The sequence below is a fragment of the Meleagris gallopavo genome, chromosome 15 (assembly GCF_000146605.3).
Source record: "Meleagris gallopavo isolate NT-WF06-2002-E0010 breed Aviagen turkey brand Nicholas breeding stock chromosome 15, Turkey_5.1, whole genome shotgun sequence".
NCBI classification, from domain to species: Eukaryota; Metazoa; Chordata; class Aves; order Galliformes; family Phasianidae; genus Meleagris; species Meleagris gallopavo.
In genome coordinates this window covers 14,282,155-14,302,950 of record NC_015025.2, presented here as the reverse complement: position 1 = coordinate 14,302,950, position 20,796 = coordinate 14,282,155, and the positions used below count along the sequence as shown (strand labels likewise).

The 20,796-nt window shown below is 43.2% G+C and overlaps 1 long non-coding RNA gene across 1 annotated transcript; it reads left to right on the top strand.

The window, feature by feature from the left end:
• The first annotated feature begins 9 nt into the window (after positions 1 to 9).
• LOC116217220 lies at positions 10 to 20,309 on the top strand. Its single transcript, XR_004161440.1, has 3 exons — positions 10 to 8,499; positions 12,410 to 15,559; positions 17,843 to 20,309. It is a non-coding gene; the product is annotated as an uncharacterized LOC116217220 (long non-coding RNA).
• The last annotated feature ends 487 nt before the right edge of the window (positions 20,310 to 20,796 follow it).

Sequence of the window (20,796 nt, the reverse complement as noted above, 5' to 3'; positions counted from 1 at the left end):
GGGATCAGCCCAGCCCAAATGGCGCGGGGAGGGCCGGGGGTGGCTTTGCCCGACTGAGCGGGATGCGCTGGGGAGCGTCGTTGCTCTCCGTAGGGAATGCGAGGTCTGCCTTTACGTAAGGTGAGGGATGAGGGTTTTGCACGGGGATGGGCTGCAGGTGGGACGCCGGTACTTCCCGTGGATCCGGAGGTCTGCTTGCCTTTCGGCTGAGCGCCGTGAGGGAATAGAGCGAGCCCTTTGCTCTAGGGAAAAAGGAAGGCTTGTCCCATCCTTACAGCGCAAAGGATTCTGCCTCCCAGAGGAGAGCCGTCCTCTCCATTTCTCCTCACCTGCTTCAGGTGCAGGCAGCGAACAGCTCCTGTTACACCTGGTGCCCCCAGGCCCTGTGGCAAGGACTTGCAGAGCCCAGCCCTCCCTGAGGACGGGAGGAGCTCGGGGTTGTCCCTCTGCTCTTCCCACTGTGTGCCCACTGCTCAGTGACATTGCAGCCAGTGGCTGCGTTCCTTCCTCGTCCCGGTGGTGTAGCTGTACATCTAGCAGACAAATCCTTCTGCTCCGTGTGAGAGACAGCAGTGCTAGATCACCCAAATCAGACATTTGTAAGTTCAGTTTAGCTGTTTTACTTCTGGCAATGTAATTGCTTTATCCAATTCTTGGTTTGGCTCCGTACCATTAAGAATGATGGGGACGTGAAAGCTTGAAATGTCAATGTGTAACTACTATTTCAGCTGCTGTTTCACAAGACTCTCCTTCTTCAGGACCAGTTAAAACTCTTGGTTGTCTAAATCTTTCCCTCCTTGGAGACTTGCCATTATGACTGCACCGTAAAGGTAGAGAAACTTCCTGTGGCATCTCCTCTCTTGGAACAAGGCATAGCCAAGCTGGGATTGGGCTCTTCCTTCCCAAAGAAATGCTTTCCAGATGTGAGCATTTGGGGTTAAGCCCAGGTGCGATCATCGTTGTCATCTGCTCGTACCCCATGCTGATGGGGGAAGAGGTTGTTGTGTGCCATATAGTGGTTGTGCAACTGACCCTCAAGACTGCATAGAAATCCCTTTAATGCACGCAGTGCTTGTAGCAAGCCTAAAGGTACTTGTGCTTGGGCTTGTGTTGTGTGCAGGCAGCCTATTTTGCATGGCTGACAAAACCCAGCCCTGCAGGCCACTGCTGCACAGCTTTGCATAGTTGGCATTTTGGCAAAGTGAAGACCAATGTAAAATCGTGGCTTCTAGGCGTTACGAAGGCGGAAGCTGGTAATTATCCTTGGGAGGCTTCAAAGTTCCTTGCTGTGGAGGTAGCAGTTAATTTTGGTTAAGTCTAGACCAGCAGAAAAGGCGGTAACAGGCTTGCTTCTTATTTTTGGTCTTCCAAAATGGTCCCTGAGCTGTGGGCTTTGGGTACGAGGAGCTGTAAGCCTGGCAGTTTCTACAACACAGTGCATCACTGCTGATTTCAGTATATGTTCAGTCATCTCAGAAGTAAGGTATGTCATACTGCCTGTGCTATGCAGAGTGTTTGTTCTATTTTCTTTATCCTATAGCTGTTTGAAGCTTGACAGCTGTCCATAAATTTTGAGGTCTGTTTTGTTTTGTGGGTGTGTTGAACTGGGTAGGAAATATCTGTGCTGATTGCAGGGGATTTGAAATGAAAGCTCCAGTGCTTGTGCAAACCCGAGCTGCTGGGTGTAGGATGAAGGCTCGACCTTCCCTTCTCATTAATGTGGAGCTGTTGATCACAGTGGGTCTAGTGTATCATACATGTATATTTTTCAAGGGCTGGGCCCTGAAGTGATAGCTGCAGTTACACCAAGCAATGGAAAACGTACCCCGAAGGACAGCTGGCTGCCACGGTGAAAATAATTTCAGATGAAGCAGAATAAAGATAAAACAAATGGTTGTGTGGTTTTTTTGTTTTGTTTTGTTTTGTTTTTTTACTGTTGTCATAGAGTTATCTGCCAGCTGACTGCAGTTTGTCGAGCACCCTCGGTGCTGATGATTCCAATGGTCCTGACAGCCATTCACAGTTATGTACAGCTCATCACCTTCCAGCTTGTAATGAATGTGCTGTTTGTCTGCTTGCTCGTGAACCCATACAGAAGGGGCTGACTTCTTAACGCCAAAACTAGTAAGACCATAGGAGGCTGTATCATAAAAATCAATATTCGTTGCAGTCAGAAGAGATCCTTTTTTGTCTATTTCTGGCTTTAATTTGCCTTCTTGTGCAGGCTCGTATCTGTATTGGAGGCATTTTAGATGTGATACAAAATGAGGTTTTCAATGAGATCTCTGTTCATGCTCATTCTTTCTCTCAAATACTGCTTGCTGTTCAGCAATGTTATCTTCCAGAGTTACAGCAAAAGGAGAGAGAAGTTTTAAGATGCGGTTGGATTAAAATGGTAACAGAATTCCTGGAGTATACAGTTGCAATGCTAAGATTTGGATGTTTAAGTCATGCATAGAGTTTGTGTAGTTGTGCACCTGTGCTGCATGTTACTTTCATAAGGGCGGTGTATCCATGCAGGCTATCTTTGACTTGTTTCTAGTGCCTGAAACAAAGCTATCAGAAAGTTAAGCAACCAGGTAAATATATGCCTGAGAAGATTATGGTAGATTGTTTCTGCAGAAGTTCCTGGGCAGTTAATTGTTTCTGTAGTTACACTTTCAGGGGAAGCGTTATGGTGGTTGAAATTAAGAGTGCTTCAACACCGTGGTTCAGGTCTGGGTTCTTTCTTTCTGCCCTTGGGTTTCTTCTTCTGGAGCTTTGCTGGTTGGGTCTCACCCTGCAGAGAAGGGATGGCTTCAAGCTGTGGTGGACCTGCCCCAAGGTCATGCTGCAGATGTCAATATTGCATTGACTTGCTTTGACTACAACTGCATGTGCAGAAGCATCCTTTATCATCATGGATTTACGATTGCTCATCAGGCAGTATGAGCTGGGAAGTCTTTTTTTCATGGTGTGTGCAGCAAGGTTGGTGGGGTGGTGGTTCTCGATAGGGATGATAGGATGGAGGTACTAAAATGTTCTGCTGATAACAAAAGCATTGGTTTAGCTTCCTATACTCAATATATTTTTTCCTCACCAGTGTGCGTATATCAGCATGCTAATGTAATAAAGATTGACTTTGGTGTAGTTTCATCTTTCTCTTTTTATATTTTTAAAAAGGTATTCAGTAGGTAAAAACACATGATCTGCAGGTGTGGAGGATTTCAAGAGAAATCAGCCTGTTCCTTTTGTCTCTTGAATCTCAGCTCTTTGCCTCTGAGGCTGCTGGGCATCACCAGCCCAAACATTTAATTGCTGTTTGGTCCTGCGGTTTGTAGAACACAGATGAGTTAGTCTGTGGGCTGGTAGTTTGTGCTTGGGCTGATGTGATAGCTGCATGAGTCCTAATCCTCTGCAGAGATCCCCCTCAGTACCTGTCTGGCCACGCTGGAGATCCGTGCTGCGTGGTGTGTGCTGTTATGGGAACGTGGTATCTGAACTCCAGGAGAGATTAAGCTTGAACATCTCATTCTTTGAATTGCTGGATAAAAGCACTGTGGCAAATTAGCAGCCTTTCGTTTTATGCATTTCATTTGATATGATGCATGCTTTATAAAGTCACCCTGTAGCTTGTTGTAGTAGTAATTTGTGCTCTATAAAATCACTTGTGAGCATGATGGAAGTATATAAATCACAAAGCTGATTGTGTGGTGCCCTCTGCTGCCAGCTCTACCTGGCTGCTCGGGGCTGTGAATGAGACACGGGCTTCAAATGTGATTGAAGACTTGTGAGAACGCAGCCCTTGAGCAATTTGGGGTTGTAAACTTTGGCTTTGGTGCAATTAAGTTCCAAGTGTCTGGGCTGTACTGCTGAAAAAGCAGCCCTGGTTTCAATCTAAGCAGAGAGCAGCACAGTGCTGCTTCCAGATGCTGCTGCTCACCTCTTCTTCACCAGAGGAAGAAGATCAGCTTTGCCATACCAACCTCGGGGCAGCTATGAAACTGTCTCTGGCTGTCAGCTTCATGTTGCTGCTGGCACATGCTGCTCAAGAATGGGGTGATTCTGCAGACTTCCCCTGCTTGGAAGGCTTCCCCAGGGCTTGGGAAGAGAAGAGGAAAACCTTTCTGCTCTCTGCCAGCCAGAGGTAAGCAGAAAGCCAGCTTGTCGTGCTGCCCGTGTCTTTGGCAGTGGCACACTGGCCCTTGGTGCTGCAGCTGAACTTTGAGCTTGGCTCTCTCTGACACCTTTGAGGCTGCCATTGTTGCTTGTGTTGGCTAGATGCTTCCTAACTGCTGCAAAAGCAAACTTAGAAAAGCTTATTTTGATAAACATAGTGTAAAACAATTGGAATGTAAGGAATGAAATGCAAGTGCTAGAGCTAAAACAGCTATTTTTGTGTGGCCAATTTCCAGAACAGGCTACTCTGAAGTTCATTATTTCAATGTAGTTGTGAAACGAGCAGTTTTTCCTGGGCTGACTAATGTACTCCAAAGTGAGCTTACGCAGAAGTTAAGTTTCTGTCTTAGAAGGAAAGAGGGCCAAGGGGTTGGGGGGAAGAGTTTTGAAGCACAGAGTACACGAAGTGGTGAACCCATCTTGCAGCTCTGAGGTCCAAAGTTAACCTGGGAAAAGGTGCTGATTAAGAAATTAGAGCTTTCACTGATCTCGTTATTCCTGCTGGTGGTCTGAACCATGATGGTAACACATCACTGAATGAACCAACAGGCTGTGTTCTAGCTCCCCTATGTTGTGTGAAAACGGGGAATCTTGTACTTGTATCCCATGGAGTTATCTCTGCCGTGGGGCAGATGATCCATGGACAGATGGTTCTGTGGCTGGCCGTTGAGACATCCTCTGTATGCAGTTCTTAAACACTGCCATGGTTAACTCTCCTTCTTAAAGGAAAATTTCAGCAGGAAAATGTTCTGGCTCCTGACATCCGTAGGTCAGCAGTGAAAGCCGTAATCACACAGCAATCTGCAGAGCTGTATGTTTTCCCAGTATGAGTAGGGATCAGATGGTGAAGACAGCAAGATTTATGAGCAACTGTAGTTACAAATTTCCTGCCAGCTAACTGCCATGTGTTTGACCAACTGAGAAAATATTGGAAAGTTCCTTATCACTGACGGTATGTTGAAGTCAGGCAAAAAATGCTCTCTACCAGACTGAGATAGTATCACCTTTCACGTGGCATCACGTTCAGTGCAGGAGATCTGATGTTTGTAGGCTCCAATGGAGTGTACCATAACCAGAATGCAGTGTGTGCAGTTCCATGGCACAGTGTACATCAAGGAGGTATGAACACACACGTGAACAGAGCTGTTGTGACACTGGCTGTCAAAGGACTCTGCCTCTCTGGAGGGTCCATCGTGCTTCGTGTCATCCGTGTTTTCTCTGTGGAGTGACTTCAGTAAGTTGTGCTGCTTTAAATTGCTTGATACCATAAATATTGCGTGGTACGGTGCAGTCACAGGGACAGGTGGCTGCAATAGCTTTGTGCATGTGAAATCTTGGAAAAGGAGCAGAGAAGCACTCGTGTTTAGTGATTGAAATACACATATAGGTGTTCTGGATCACTTTTTTAAGAAAACTGGAATGGAATTTTTCCATAACTGAATGGATTAAGATCTGGATAATCTGGTGGGATGTACTGGAATAGAAAGCAGATATCAATGACTACTTAAATAATTGTTTTTAAAATGTCATTTAAGCAACGCTTATGTAGATTCTGTTAAAGCTGAATAGGTATTAGCTTTGTATCTAGTACTTCTTACTCTGGAATCAAATCAGGAGTGACTATTCTGCCCTAAATTTGTACTTTGTCTTAATCTGAACCAGTCTCCCAGGACAGAACCACTTCAGGCCGCCCTGGTGTGGTTGGGCTGCTCATGTATTCCCTTTATATGCAGCTTTACCTGGGATTCCTCTGCTTCTAGAGAGGGCTGCGAAAGAAACTGACTGTGGATCCCAGATTGTTTGTAGAATGCTGTCAATGGGTTTTTTTGGCACTGAAGAGAAGTGTGAATCTGTTCATCAGATTTCACAGACACCTGTACAAATCCTGATGCTCAAGTCACTTTCAGGAGTATAACAGTGACACTCTACTCCCTAATCCAGAAATAAGAGCACATCCCCCTCAATCTTGTAATTCTCTAATTCTCTGCTCTCCTTTAAGACTGCCTTTTGCATTTTGTTTGCCATGAACAAACTTTCACATTCTTTATCTCTTTTGGAGTTTACCTTCAGATAAACAGCTCTGGCGTGCTGCTCATGACTTCTCACAACTTGGGGAGGTAGGAAGTGTTACTTGTCCTGTTTCATTCAGCACAAAACATGACCTCTCAGTGGTAATGGTATCTCCCCTATCAGTGTAACTGACACTCGTGGTGTTATTTTGTGTTACCTCGACTGGATAATAGGTAGGTAACAAGGATGAAAGTGTTTATTACACAGCTTTGTGAGAAATACAAGCAGTACTGGGTATCAAGTTATGGCTGACTTGTCACTGTGCCTCTCTTGTTGAATTTAAAGGGTCTGATGAATGATTGGAGAAAGCTACCAGTCAGTAAATCAGTGTGTGGCACAAGAGGTTACTGGGCAGCCCCTCTTCTCTAAAATCTCGGGTAGAACGGGAACTTAACTGCTCCCATGTCTGAGATCTGCTGGCAGCTCTGCATCCAAGTCCCACATGCCCTTTAAAATATAAGAAATGTGTCACTTGACACTTCTTATTGTTCATAAACTTGATAAAGCTTTAAATTGTGGCTTCAAAGAAGGGAGGTCTGCCACATCTTGGTCTTTAAATTTGCTTTTCTTTCTAAATAATTAGCTCTTTTCCTTGCCCTTTGCAGTTGCTTCATTTTCTCTAATCTTAGCTCCGGGGTTAAAAGAGAACTCTCTGGAGCATATATCTATAATTAAGGCTTTTCAACCACAGTTACAGTGGAGTACAAGCAGTGCTCCAGTGATGCCAATACCCAGGGAAGAAACTTGTTTCAGTGGAGAAGCTGCTGATCTTATTAAAACTGAACTCTTCCAGCTATCCCACTTGTGGAGTTCCCCCTGATGCTATTCTGCACCTTCTCACTTTGCTGAGTTGCCTTTTTAAGGATGATGACATTTTCTGTAGCTCACAAGAGAAGTTATTTATTCTTCTTGTCACTTTCTTGGAAGCACCAACTCCTAGCTATGGCGATTAGTGTCCATCACGAGCATATTCAGAAAGCTAGGAGAAATGTCAACCAGTTCATTTTTAAGGTCTGACTTCTTTAGGTCTTAGAACACCTCTTTTCAGGCATCTTAATTAAAACTGAGTTCTGGTTAACGGTACCAAAGGTGAATGGCATTCAACTGACTTTCATCTTTTGGAAATCGTTACACAAGTGCACAAATGCATTGGCATCAAAGTGAGCCTGGGATGAAATTTGTCTTGTTGTCTGGGTGCTCTCAGATCTTCCAAGTGCTATGAACAAGCAGCTGCTTGGTGGCAGCTGCTAAATGGCAGCTGGTGGGCTTGAGGTTTGTACCCTGTGAAATGTGGTTTGTGTGTCTATAGCCTTTGCTTTCCCATATGGTTGAATCAAACTGCAGTGACAAGCTGGTAAACATAATAGGAGTCTGAAATGGAAAACTCATTGTAAGCAAGGTGTAACCTGTGTGGATATTGTGATTCCTTAGCAAGAAATAGAGGAGAATGGAAGGAAAATGGAGGCAGCAAAGACTTGAATGCACAGCAGCACTGAACCTTGAGTTTTAATGTTTATTCAGTGCGTGTGTCTTCCAGGCTCAAACTCTTGTTAATCTTTCAACTGTAGTACTTTTTTTGTCCAATTAGCACAAGAAGTAGCAGAAAGTAACTTCTAAAAATTGCTTCTCAAAGCAGTGAATGGTGCCATCCTTCCCTGCCAATTGAGGTCACCAATTTGTGTTCAGAGCTGCTCCCCTCAGCACTGGTGTGTATTTCTCAGCTGACATAGCAGTGGCTTGATGGCATAGCTTTTGAATACAAATCTGTCCTGTGTGGCTGAAGGTTCACAAAGTGACTGCCAAAGTCACAATTCCAAAAAGCATTTCAGAGTGTTTGTTTGAAACGCGTAGGAATTCCGGCTGCCTGCTGAAATAATGGCCAACCAGGCCTTGAGTTTCAAAGGAATCTGGAAGAGCTTGTTGGTGTTTTTTTCTTTTTTCAGGTCTGGATTGTTGAACTTCCACTTCGAACTTGCATGAACTCTCTTCCTGCTGCAGAACTTGTAGTCAGTAATAAGTATAAAGGAATTGCAGAACAACGGTGAATCTGTCAGTGTCCTGCAGGAACTTTTTGAATGAATGAAGTCTACATTTGTATGTGACTGCTCTGTCCTCTGAATAACCTGATTAGAATGGAAATATTTTTTTCCTTCGGTCAAAGTCTTGCTCTGTTTTAGGGTTTTGTTGGATCTGATCTGAACGTGCTGTTAGCAGTCTCCTGCATGCAGAGCTGCTTTGCTTCTGCCCCCTTGAACAGCTGCTTTTACAAAGGTGGGTTGTTATGAAAGGTTCAGCTCTGCTTTCTCTCTAAAGCCTGAAATCCTTTGCTTGCAATTATGTGTGCAAACTAAGATGGCTAAGATGGCTTTCTATCATCCTCTTCTCCACCTTTGCTTGTAATTATGTAAGATCAAACATTTAAAATCTTTAATAGGCAATCTTGATTTTTTCCTGAGTGGAATACCATCTAGGCTTGCCTCTGTGTAAATTATTTGTTCAGATTCATTTGGGAAGTTGCTTTCTCCTCGTTTGCATCGCTATCAACAAAACAATTTTTCTCCATGATGGAAAAGAGACACCTAATGTTTCTCAGCATCTCTCAGATGAAGTCCGAAGAAGGAATTTTCTCAGGCATTAGTAAACATGAGCTGTTGCTTAATAAATAAAACAAGCGAAACAGTGTTTGAGTGTTCTTAATGCTCAGACCAAAGTTTTCAAACATGTCTTAGAATGTGATGCTCCTTTGAAAAACCGGAGTCTTAGTGACTTTGATCTAAGGTATGATACACAAATACACATAACCAGGTCTAGCATCCCATAAGATTATTTGGATTTTCTTTTTATTTTTTTTTAGAAGAAAGAGCAGTCTCTTCTCTTCTCATCTGACTTTAATCTTAACTCCATGTCCTTGAAAGTGCTGCTCTTCAGATGCTGCACTTGCAGCTCAGATGAGTGAAATTAAAAATCTATTCTCTCACTAAAGGAAATCAGAACCTCAAAAGGTAGGTAAGTACAGGTGTTACTCTGCAAAGGGCTTTAGTTATGCAGTAAGTTACTTGTTGTAACATTGCAGAGGAGCACTTACATTTAGCTAACATACCTGTCAGTTCATGTTAGCCACTGCTTAAGAGGGTTCAGAATCTCAAAAAGAAGTAAACCCTGTAATTATTTTCTGTGGTCTCATGTATTTTGCAGATTATCAGTTGTCAGGCTTTCATGTGTGATAGCCAAGTAATAAGAAATAACCCTTTTTTCATTCCTGCATGTGTTAGTTTTGCTGATCCACCAATACACTGTGGGCTGCTGCTGTTCTCTCTGCTTCTCAGGCTGCAGCTTGCTCTGTTGGAAATATCTAAAACTAATGCTTAGTTATTTATTACTGTTGCGTGCTGCCCAATTCTTTTTGTGGCTGTTTTGGAATCCTGTTTAAGAAACTGATTTCATCTGACAAAAAAAAAAAATATACTCACTTCAAGAAAACAGCATCTGTTCCCAGGTCTCCTTCACAGTGGCGAAGAAGTTATGTTGGCACAATTAAACTGTTCAGAATGAGACTTCCCAACATTGTTTTGCTTCCCTGGCTCTGCAGGCATGGGATTACGCTTCAAAAATGTCTGTAAAGTATCAGAAGACTTGGGATTTTGATGCAGAGGCTGGCAGAAATGTAGCTGGAGGGAGAAAGAGGAGAGAGACCAGAGGGCTAACTAAATGCTTATCATTGTTAGCATTTTCCTATTGTTCCTGTTGACTGTTTGGAAATGTGAAGGGGAGAACAGCCTTAAGGAAGTAAATTGTCCCGGTAATCAGTATGTGTAGTATCTCTTCCCTCTTCCTTTAATCATCCAAACCTATCATGTTTCTTTTTTAAGCTTAGGATGGATTGAGAAATAAACAGAATTTCACAAAGCAGCTGAATTCCAACACAGGCAGCTCCAGCTACAGGAAGAGGTGCCAGTGAAGCTGGGACTGTGTGATGCTGCACTGGGAGCGCAGGTGCTCAGAGCTCAGTTCTTTAGCAGGGATCTGTTTAGGTAAACTCCAATGTTCATGGAATTTACATCAATTACATTTGTCTCTTGCACTTTGCAGAAGGAGCTGTTATATTTTGGCAAACATGGAATTCCTTTGGAGAAAAGCAGGAGTGAGGAATTGTGCGCTGTGCTTCGCTGAGCGTATACATTGTGGTTAAAAATACATCTTTGTATTGAGATTTGGCCAACGCCTCCTTCGCACAGTTGGAATGTGTGAAAGCTGCATCTCCACTCCTGCAATTTGTTAACGTTTATCAAAATATCCCTGAGTGAGGTTCATTTAAGCATTAAGGGCGTCTTCACTCAAATACTGCCAGAGGAACTATTCTGTCGTGCCTTCTATCATTGCTGCTTATAAAACAGATGTTTTAAAATCTTATGAGGAGGAATGTCAAATATATATATTGTTGTTGTAATTGAGCTTAAAAAAGAGCAAGCAATTCTATTATGAGATCCATCTCCTATTTCAGTTCAGATTTCTCTCATTGTTTTGACAAGGTAGGCATGAGTCACTTGCTGTTCTCCTCCTGTGGTGATAGATCCAGATACTTCTTGAGGGTAGCTCTTCCCATGTTGTCTCTTGACTTCCCTGGGACCCTGCTGTCCTATTTGAACCTCAGTGTTCTATTGTCCCACTTAAGCCCAAGTTTGTGTCTTCAAGCTCTTCAGTTTATCTGCTTGTAGTTTGTCTCACCACCTGTCTCAGCAGGTAGCATTGGGGAGAGGGTCTTTGCTGCTGAGAACTTCCTCAGCAGAGCTGCCAGATGCATGTACATCTGTGCTGCTGCCATGTGCTCTCTCAGCCAAACCAATGTCATTGCTAAATACACTGTAATGTGATTCAAAAAAAAATTTTTTTTGCACGTAGGTGCATGCAGAAACTTGAGTTAAAGCCTCAGTAATCAATCTTAAGGTGAATCAGTTCTCCTTTTCCCGTATCCTTCTAAGCAGGATGTCGCATGCACCGTCACCTAAACTAATTCTTAAATTCAGAAGTCCAGGTCTGATAGAAATGTAAGATCTATAGCTGTTCTCTTCCAGCTGCAGTCTCCTAAATGACCCTGAGGAGAGGCTGTCTCGAGCTGTTTGTGATCGCAGATGTGGGTTGTGAGTGGGGATGTGGAAGATTAGAAAAGTCTTATCTGAAACGTGGAGGGTGCTACTTGAGTTGTCCTTGATCTCAATTGCTGTGGAGTGTCTGTGTGTAGAAGATAATAGATTTTCTTCCTCCATAGTTGCATATTTTCTGCAAATACGATTTTGGGCCATCTGATTAGAGAACAAGGGTCCTCGGCGAAGCCAATTACATAAAGACTAATAGCAAAGTGTCTCAAACTTCAATCTACACCAAGATCCTTTTCCTTGCTTTTCAGCCGAGGCTGTTATAGGCACAGAGGTTACCAAAGGTGAAAGACTTCAGCTCTGGAAACAGGTGAAGTGTTTGTGCCTTTCAGATAATTTTTGTAATAAGAGGCTGCTCCTCGTAGAAATGTCTGAGGAGCAGCTGTAAATTGATGCACACGAGGAGAGAACACTGGTGTTTGCAGGTAAATTAGCTGAGAATTGTCAGTCGTGCAATAAAACTTCAAATATTGGCTTAACCTGAAAATGTTATTGTTTTCAAACATCCAGAGAGAAAAAGCATAGTCTTGTATTTCATTTAGCAAGCCATCTGAAAACTTGGTTTAAAAAAGAAAAAAAAAAAGAATTATCTCTAGAGGGTATGAGTTCTCAAGTGAAGTCTATTTTTATAGTCCTTGAAAACAAAACCTGACAGACCGTATTTGCCAGCATGTACACTGCTCTGGTGACAGCGCTGCTTTTTACAGCATGCCAGAGGAAACGCGCTGCGCTGGAGCATATGTCAGTGATTAGTGGGGCCAGCACTGCAGGATGGAATGGGAGAAGGATTGCTGTGCGGAGAAAGCACTGAATGGGCTGAGTGTGAGAAACGTAGTGCTTTGTGGACTACTTTTAAAGGAGAAATGGAGAATAGATATTTTAGGGTTATCTGCATGTAGCTGATATGCTTTCTTGCAAATAGTTGACATTTAAGCAGGTGGACAGCTCATTCCTTCCTCTGTATATTTCCTTCAATTTCTTCATTTAGATAACTGTGTCTTATATCTCTTGTGGTTTGTATGGTACAGGCATTCGCACGCTTGGTTTGTGCCAGAGTGAACTGAAAACCCTAGAAAGTGAGACTTTGGTGCTTAACTCCTTTGTGGATGGAGGCCTAAGTGGCTTTAAGGGCTTAGGCTGAGTGATCTTCTGAAACCAGCTGATCCTCCTCAGACCTGAAGCCCACGTTCAAGGCTCTTACCCTTGGGGTGTGTGCTCAAGCGTTGTACCTGTGCAACTCAGGATACAGCAGATCTTGCTTCTTCCTCATCAAAACCCAGCTGTGATCTTCAGCATTGACCCCTTGGAGGACACCAGGTTCAGAGCATGATGTGTTCTGCATGAGGCACGTCGGACTCCAGGTATCTGCATTCAAAGCCTTGAGGCAGAGAGAAGAAGAGGTAATATACCTAAGACCTGGAAAAAACAGAGTGAAAGATCTGACCTATTCAGTTGTTTTATGTGTAATTCTGAAGGCACTTCCAGATCTCATTTAGTGCCAGAGATCCCTCTGCAGGAATCACAGCATCACGATGTAAACCTTTGTAGTGGATTTCACCCTCAGCATCATACATGTGGTCACCAGTCAATTGCTGTAAAAGATGTTCCTTCCTTACTCTGTTCACACGTTGTCAGCTATACTGGAGTTTGCCAAATGTGTCATATAAATGAGAGCAAAGTGTGCTCTGCTCCATTTATCACAATGGACGTTAGTGTGTTAACTTTTCCAATGTTTATGGAATCTACTTGTTTTTCCCTCTGAAATCTTGTCAGAGAAGCTCAATACCATTTGGATTAGGGAAGGTCAAAAGCAGTAAGAGAATCCTTGAAAACTAGAATGTATCAGATGGCTGTGTAACACTGTGCTTCCAGAGCTGGGAGCATCAAAATCAGACTGTCTTTTTGTAGAGTAGGAATTTGGTTACTGAGATTTTAAAAAACAATGCAAGAAGCGAAGTTATTTCCAGTTAAATCCAAGCTTTGAGGTTGTTCTGTCTGGAGCACTCTATGACTGTCATTTACCCAGCTTACAAATATTTGGGGTAGATTTTTTTTCCCCTCATATTTAGCAGCTTTTATAAAACTATTTTAGGTCTGTTTTTATTTGTCTATTATTTGTTTTTATTTGTATATTATCTGTCTATAAAGTTCTTGCTTTTGAGTAACGATTAAGATAATTAGAAAAGCAGAATTAAATTCTTTGAGCCCGTTAGGGAAAAATGATGGCTCCATGAGAACTGACTTCTATTTCTGTAGTGCACGGGAGGCCTGGTCAGAAGTAAGGAAGAAGTAAAACAATAAAAGGAAAAATGTTTCTGAAAGTTGCATCCACTGAAAGCACGTTTATTTCCTTCCCCGAAGTTGTTCTGTAGAAAATGCCTTAAAAGTCGGGTTGTTTGCTGGTACTGGTAGCACAAAAAACAGCTTCCCAGAAGTGCAGTAATTTGACTTCATACAGTGTGACAAGTAGTCTGCAGCTTCCTGAAAGGGACAGCTGGATTTTCACTGCTGGCTGAGTCCAGTGTGAGGATCTTTGGCATTTCCAGTCTTCTGATGCGCGGTGAAATCACTGTAATGCTTTGTCTTCTGTCTCAGATGTGAAATTTGTGTATCTGTTTTTTCCTTCCCTAGCTCGTCAGTGCTGTGAGACGATCCGACTTTTGAAACTTTGTTGTTTTTCATCTCTTTTTTTAATTCCTTACAATTAAAGGTCTAAACATGTAAGAGGAGCGCTGGCTTACCTCTTACCTCATCTGTGAGTCACAGCTTCACAATAGCAGCATGTCTTCAGTAAAATGCTTTCAAGCTCATTAAAGTTGGGTTAATCAATGATGTGTTCATGTAGACTTTCGGCTGTGTCTGCAGCCACAGTCCTGTTCTCAGCCCTGTGTGTACATGTAGCTATTTCTTTGCTGCTATCCCTGGGCAGCAAAGGGAAGGCAATAGTTCTGATCACAAAGTCAGCAGTGAGGAACTGTATTTGTCTCTCCTTTTCTGGTAGAAGGTTGTTGAAACTGATGTGTCTCAGTCTTCAGAGGTCCTGATGCACTGTTAAGGTGAACTTGTGTGTAGACTCCGGCAATGTCTTCCATTCAGAATGAAGAAAGCAACACCAAAGGAGGTTTTCTTCCATTCCAGTAATGAACTTTGTCAGCTTAATATGCATGACTTTGGACGTGTTTGTTGCTCCTGGATTAGGTAGTCTGGCTTCTGTTCTCATTTCCAAAACAAGAACGTGTAACGCGTCACCATTCGCTATACCTGTAAGCTGTTCTTAATTATGTGATGTGTGCAGACAGAAAGAAGGGTTAGGACCCGGAGGAGAGACCAGTGTGTGCACCTGGATCTTGCTGGAAATCATTGGCTACAAAGCTTCAGAAGCTTGTAAAAACTCTGGGCAGCTCCTTGGAGGAGGAACCTGGCTGATGGAAAAGGCCCTGAAAGCTTCTTGGTTATGGAGTGCTTTTAAAATTTAATGACATACAATCCAACATTCTATTTGTGTGTCTGGGCTTATAAATTTAATGATGACTTTTAGCAATTCTGTTTACTACCTCCTGCATCAACTCCTTGTGTAAGAAGTAATCTCCCTCCAGAAGTTCTTTATCTTAAGGTAGGATAATACTTGAAAACACAGAAGGGAAGGGCAGCAGTTGCAAAGATATCCTCGGGTTTCTTGAAGTTCCTCAAATGTTGTGTCTTCTGTGGTTCAAAACAATCTTGGCTTTAGCTTATGTTATAAAAACTACCTCCTTATTAGTCTGCAGAATGACTTGGACAACTTTCAGGGAGCATGCAAGAGATTAACGTGATCTGCAGCCAAAATGGTAGAAGCATTAAACAACGCTCTTTAGCAAAAGAAGCTGCAGAAGGCTTTCCAAAGGGTTTTATTATAGCCCAATCAGTAGCTACAAATGTTGGCTTGTATCTCTGGAACACTCTATGCTTGAGAAATGACACGATTATCAGCAGGAGTGGGTCAAGTGTTAGTTTAGGTAAATGCCTGCCACATAATGCCATGCCATCACTTGGGTCAGCCCTGGCTGCCTTGCTGTTGGCTTCTGCTTACCAGCTCTCTCTCTTCTGAAAGGTGACAGAGAACGTAAGGAATGCTGCTGAGCCTTATACCTTCTGACTGCTGCATACGAGATTTCCATAACTTGTTTGGAGTTGAAAGGGTAAGGAGGGGAGGTTATTCTATTCCTGTTAGCCAAACTGTTCTCATTTTTCTTATGCTTTTGATGTATAGCTCTGTGCCCAGTCTGAAATGGGATGCTGCTGTAGTGATTCTTGTTATTCACGGTGCTTTACATTCAACCCGGACTAGTCCAGTAAAAGAACTGTGTCTTGCCAGTCACTATTCTCTGACTGCAGGAGAAGCTCTGGCTGTCCCCTGCTTCCAGCTGGGCTGCGCAGGCTGGTGTGGGAATGGGACAGCATGCACCTCTCTGGAACACGTGGCTTCAGAGCGGAGAGGCTGCAGTGTCCTTTTCTTCATGCTGCTCCAATGTCCCTTCTCTGTGCTGCTGGGGCTGTGCTGGGCAGAATGCTTGGCACTGCCTCACATGAAGCTGGCGAATTTGAAGTGCTGGACAGCTGGCATCCCCAGGACCTGACACAGTGCTTGACACAGCGATTAATCAACGTTAATGGAATTGCCTGGGCGGCCTCAATTTTTCATCATGAAGTCAGCAAGGTGGATGGCTCGAGTGCATGTGACAGAGTATGTGCTCCTGCTCAAAGGTGGGACCCTGTTGGAGCACAGCAGTTAAGTACTGCTGTTGGGAAGTGCTTGTGCTAAAGCTTCAGTCTTGGATGTGATGGATTGTGTGTCCTCTCTGGCTTTCAAGTAACAGAACAGCTCTTTAGTTCTGTGTGTATTGCAGAAATTGGAAGCATTTAAAGTGTTTTGTTATCTTGCCGTGGCACTGGTTGGATGGGCAGCTTTCTCCAGAGGAACAGCTGATGAATTGCTGGTTGTCACTTGAGGACTATCCAGAAAGAAAGAAAGATCCTACTGCTGCAGCTTTTTCTGCTCTGTCTCTTGCTATTAAGAGGCCTGCAGTATACTTCAGAAGTCTGTAGTTGAAAGAGGTTTCAGAACAGGACCCTGGCAGGGTATAATCTCCTCAAAAGTAATCTCCCAGGAACTGCCTGTACAGATAAACAGACACTTAGAGGAGGCATGAGGCCTAAAGAGCAAAGGAAAGTTCGTTTGTATCCAGACTAAGACCCTTTGGCTGTCTGGACTGGGTTTATGCATTGTTTGCTTGCTGCTGGGTGAGGAAGTGCTGTCTGAGCTGTGGATATAAGGTGCTATGCAACAGACTTCACTAGCACTTAAGCTGCCTTGACCTAATTTGCTTGCTTTTTAAAGCAACAAGGACTATCAGTGGCTTGTCAGTAAAAGTAATCAGCAGTTAATTATTAAGTCCTGTATGAGCATGACTTGAGGTAACGCCTCTGTAGAAAAAGCATGGCAAGTTCACTTAATGAATGGTAAAGGAGAGACGGGGTGATCGTGGTGCCAAACACTGATGTGCTGGGCAATGGCACAGGATGTTGTGGGTGTTGCTGGCTGCTCATGGCTGCTGCTGTTCTTGTCGAAGTTGTGGCTGAGCTCAGCTCTTAGCAAGAGCAAGCTCCCGTGGGGGCTGTAGCACATTCCACAGGATTCCATATTGTTCTGAAAATGCTTTCTAAATACTGTCTTAATTAAAGATTTCTCTAAGTCAGAATTAAGTTATTAAAATGTTCCAGGCATTTTCTAGAAGTCTTTGAAAATGGACTGTACATTCCTTCCCAGGTTGATCTACTCCTTGTTGTGGGTTACAAAGTAATATTGTGCTGCTTGCTGGTTGCAGATAAGTTCAAACAAACACATTTTTTTCTTGCAGCAGTTTTTCATGAGCTGACACTGCCATTGAGTTGCTCTTTGGGGTTTTGCAATTTTGTATTTGCGGTCCTTCAGCAACGATGGAAAAAAAATAATGTCTAGTGTTCCTTAGAGGGCATTTCCCTGGATGTGTCAGGTTAGATGGTGCCTCGTAAGACCATGCAACATCCAGACTAACATTCGCAATGCTTTCCTGCTCTTTTCTCTTTTTGCATAGCTTGCTGCTGCTGCTGAAACACTGAGTGCTCTACACGATGCATTTTGAACTTTGCAGGAAAATGGTATTGTGTAGAGTTGTTGGCAGCCAACAGATTTGTGCTGCAAGTATTTAATGCACTGATTAGGTGACAGGAAGGTAATAAGTGCTGGAGAGCCTTGCCTGTAAGGACAGCTTGCTTTGTCCTGGGTCTGTGCTGGAAGCTGAGAAGGGGTGGGTCTGTGCCATTATGAATAGTGGTTTAAAACCTGAATCTATGTAGAGAGTTGTAGACACGTGTGCCCTCATGTATTGAATGCTTCTATTGGGCTGTACTGTTGATTTGGGGTTTTAATTTGGGTTTTGCAGACCAATGCACAGACATGCCAGTGGCGACACCGGTCTTGCTGAAACCAGTTGTACAGTTGGGATGATAAAGCTCCTCAGCAATCCTTCCCAGGACATTTCAGTGGCCATATCCAGAAGTCCCATTACAGAAGCAAGATCCACGCAGCACTTCACTGTCAGACTGAACGCAGCCCAGCCTGCTGCATGCTGCTGAACTTCGTGCCAGGCTGCAGTGCGAGGAGCAATTTATAGACTGGAAGCAGCTCTTGGTGCTGGAATGGAGGTGCTGACAGATCAGCAGCAGAACTTCAGGCTTTGTAGGCTGTTACTGAAAAGGCTGTGTGTTGAAGGAACTGAATTTCTGTAACAGTAAAGCAGAGTTTCTCCATTTATAAGTTGTGTTGTAAGAGCTCTGGGTCTGATATCTTTCCAAATCCATATGCATAGATGTTGATGTGGGTTGTTACTTATTTCTTTTTTTTTTTTTTTCATTTTAAAGGTATCTTAAGAGATCAGTTGGCATCAGTAGAGTTGCTTCATCTTCCTGGTGAGAGCAATTAACTTCTGTAAGAGGTGATATTCAATCTCCCCTTACTCAACCAGTGCTAGGGAAATTTGGCTGCTGCTTCAGAGGCCTCTCTGAGCTTGCAGTTAGCCTTTGACTTTTGGCTGCTCAGTTTTATAAAGTTGCAAAAGGTTTAAAAAATAAAATCCGAACTCTGCCAATTTTTATTGCCCCTTCTGGGACCTGTGAGCAGCTGGGAAACTGCTCATCAAGTTGATGTTCAGCTTTTGACTGGGGAATGCAAGACTGTGTCATGCCAGGGCTCAGCTCAAAATCAGACGTGTGGTTGTGAAGAGAGCACTGTTATCTTGTACATCATCCAGATGTGTGTGTGTATATTTGTTTTACAGTAAGTGAAATGTTATTTTTGTTCTTCTATATTTGCTTTGCAATCTTCTGGTGTGTCAATGGCCACGTCAGTATCTGTTCCCAATGGAATCTGCAGGAGGAATGGGTGACTCTGCCTCCATCTCTGCAGTGCAGTTGCTCCTTAAGAACAGGGAAACCTGCTGAGTGGTCAGCCAGATGCAGTGTTCCTGGGAAACTGGTTATTGAGCACTTAAACTGAAGACAGGTTTTGAAATGTCTTTTGTGTTCTGAAAGAAGGGTGGGGGCAAATCTTCATGAACTTCACACTGAGATCAGAGACTGAGCAGTGAAAGTGGTGAGTGGGTGCGTTAATCTGTGGGTCTGAGAAAAACATTCATCTGCTGAGAGAAAAGAGTAGGACCAGACTGCTTAATTATATCTCCCTTGATTTCCCAGGAGATGTGAAGCCAAAATGTTGTGTTGGAGCAGGAAAAGAGCTTCACCTTGTTTGAACAGCTTTCAGAGCCATTCATTTCAGACCTGGATGAGTTTCTCACTGGGTTAAAATCCCTGCTATCATTTCCTTTCATTTGAAACTGTAAGCCAGCATTCATTTGAAACAGCGTAAATTTAAAAACCTCAACGTAAGTTACTCATTTTCTGCATCCATTGTAGTGATATCCTGGATAGAACAGTTCCAGGAGACTTATTTCTGGGTAGAACTGAAGGGAGGTGTTCTGGGTATAGCCCTGCTAGGAGAGTTTTTGAAGCTTATGCCTCTTACTAGCAAGATTTTGGATGTCTGACCTGCAGGATCAAAGCCAGCTGGATTATGGGAATTTCAAGGTTCTTTAAAAGCATTTTTTTAAAAACCCAAGAAGTCCAATTAGTAGAACTCAATTCGTAGGACTTTAAAAATTAATGGTAAGTTACCTTATGAAATATAGACCACTTGAGAATATACTAAGAGCAGGCATATGGTTTTGATATTTTTTTTTTCCTTCAAACACTGGCACACACTGAAGCCAGACAACTTTATTTTCCTGCTGCATTATAACCAGCTGCAGATGTTTTAGACATTATTGCTTCTAAATGTGCTTTGACAAATGTCTCCTGGAAGCCAGGAGCTCTAAATATTGCATGCAGTGTATTCTGAGGAAATGTTGAAAATAAAGTTTTAGGAATTAAACGTTCTGTGTCTGAATCAAGAAAATTTACTTTCTGCCCTTGTCAGGGAATTGACTGGCTGCAAACATTCTTTTACAAGACATGCACAGATGTTAGTCAGTAGGGGCACACATGGAGCCGGGAACAAATGTTGCCACGGATGGCCTTAGTCTGTTATTTACTGGCCCTCTGCAGCTAACAGGAGAAGGTGAGCGTATGCTTGAGATGGTCCTTCAGCACGTTGCTAAATGCTGCAATGAAATGTGTAATTTCTCTAAATGCATGCAGCCTCTCAGCATTAAGCTGGGGCGTGTGTTGGAGCGTAAGGGAGCGCCGAGTTCTGTGCACCAGTGGCAGTGTCTCTGCTACAGACACTTCTGTGATACTTCAGTGGCTCCATTCAGGATTAAGGTAAAGGATTTCAAATAAAGAGAATTTGGTACTTTTTTTTTTGTCTTTGCATAGCTTTGAATTGAATGACCAGGAGGGCATCTTCATTCATTGCATTTTATATATGATGGCTGCTCCGAAAGTAATGCCTCCTCTTTTTGCTATGTTGGACCATGACATCAGAGGCAGATGTTGGTGGGATGGCAGTAGAAGTTGAACTTTCCCAGCAATATTGTATCACATTTTGTTGCTGTGTGACAGCTGGCAGCAGAGAGGCATTCTGACATGGAAGTGTGCCTGAAGCAAAGGTGTGTCACTGAATTCCTCCATGCAGAAGAAATGACACCCACTGACATTCCTCAGTGCTTGTTGAACATTTATGGAGACCAGCCAGTGGATGTGAGCACAGTGAGGTGGTGGTTTCAGCAGTGGTGACAGTGATGTGAATGACAAGCCACATTCTGGTTGGACCATGCAGTTTGTGTGGGTGCAGCATGCAGGCTCTTGTTCATCACTAGTGAAAATACACAGCTAATGATGGTGA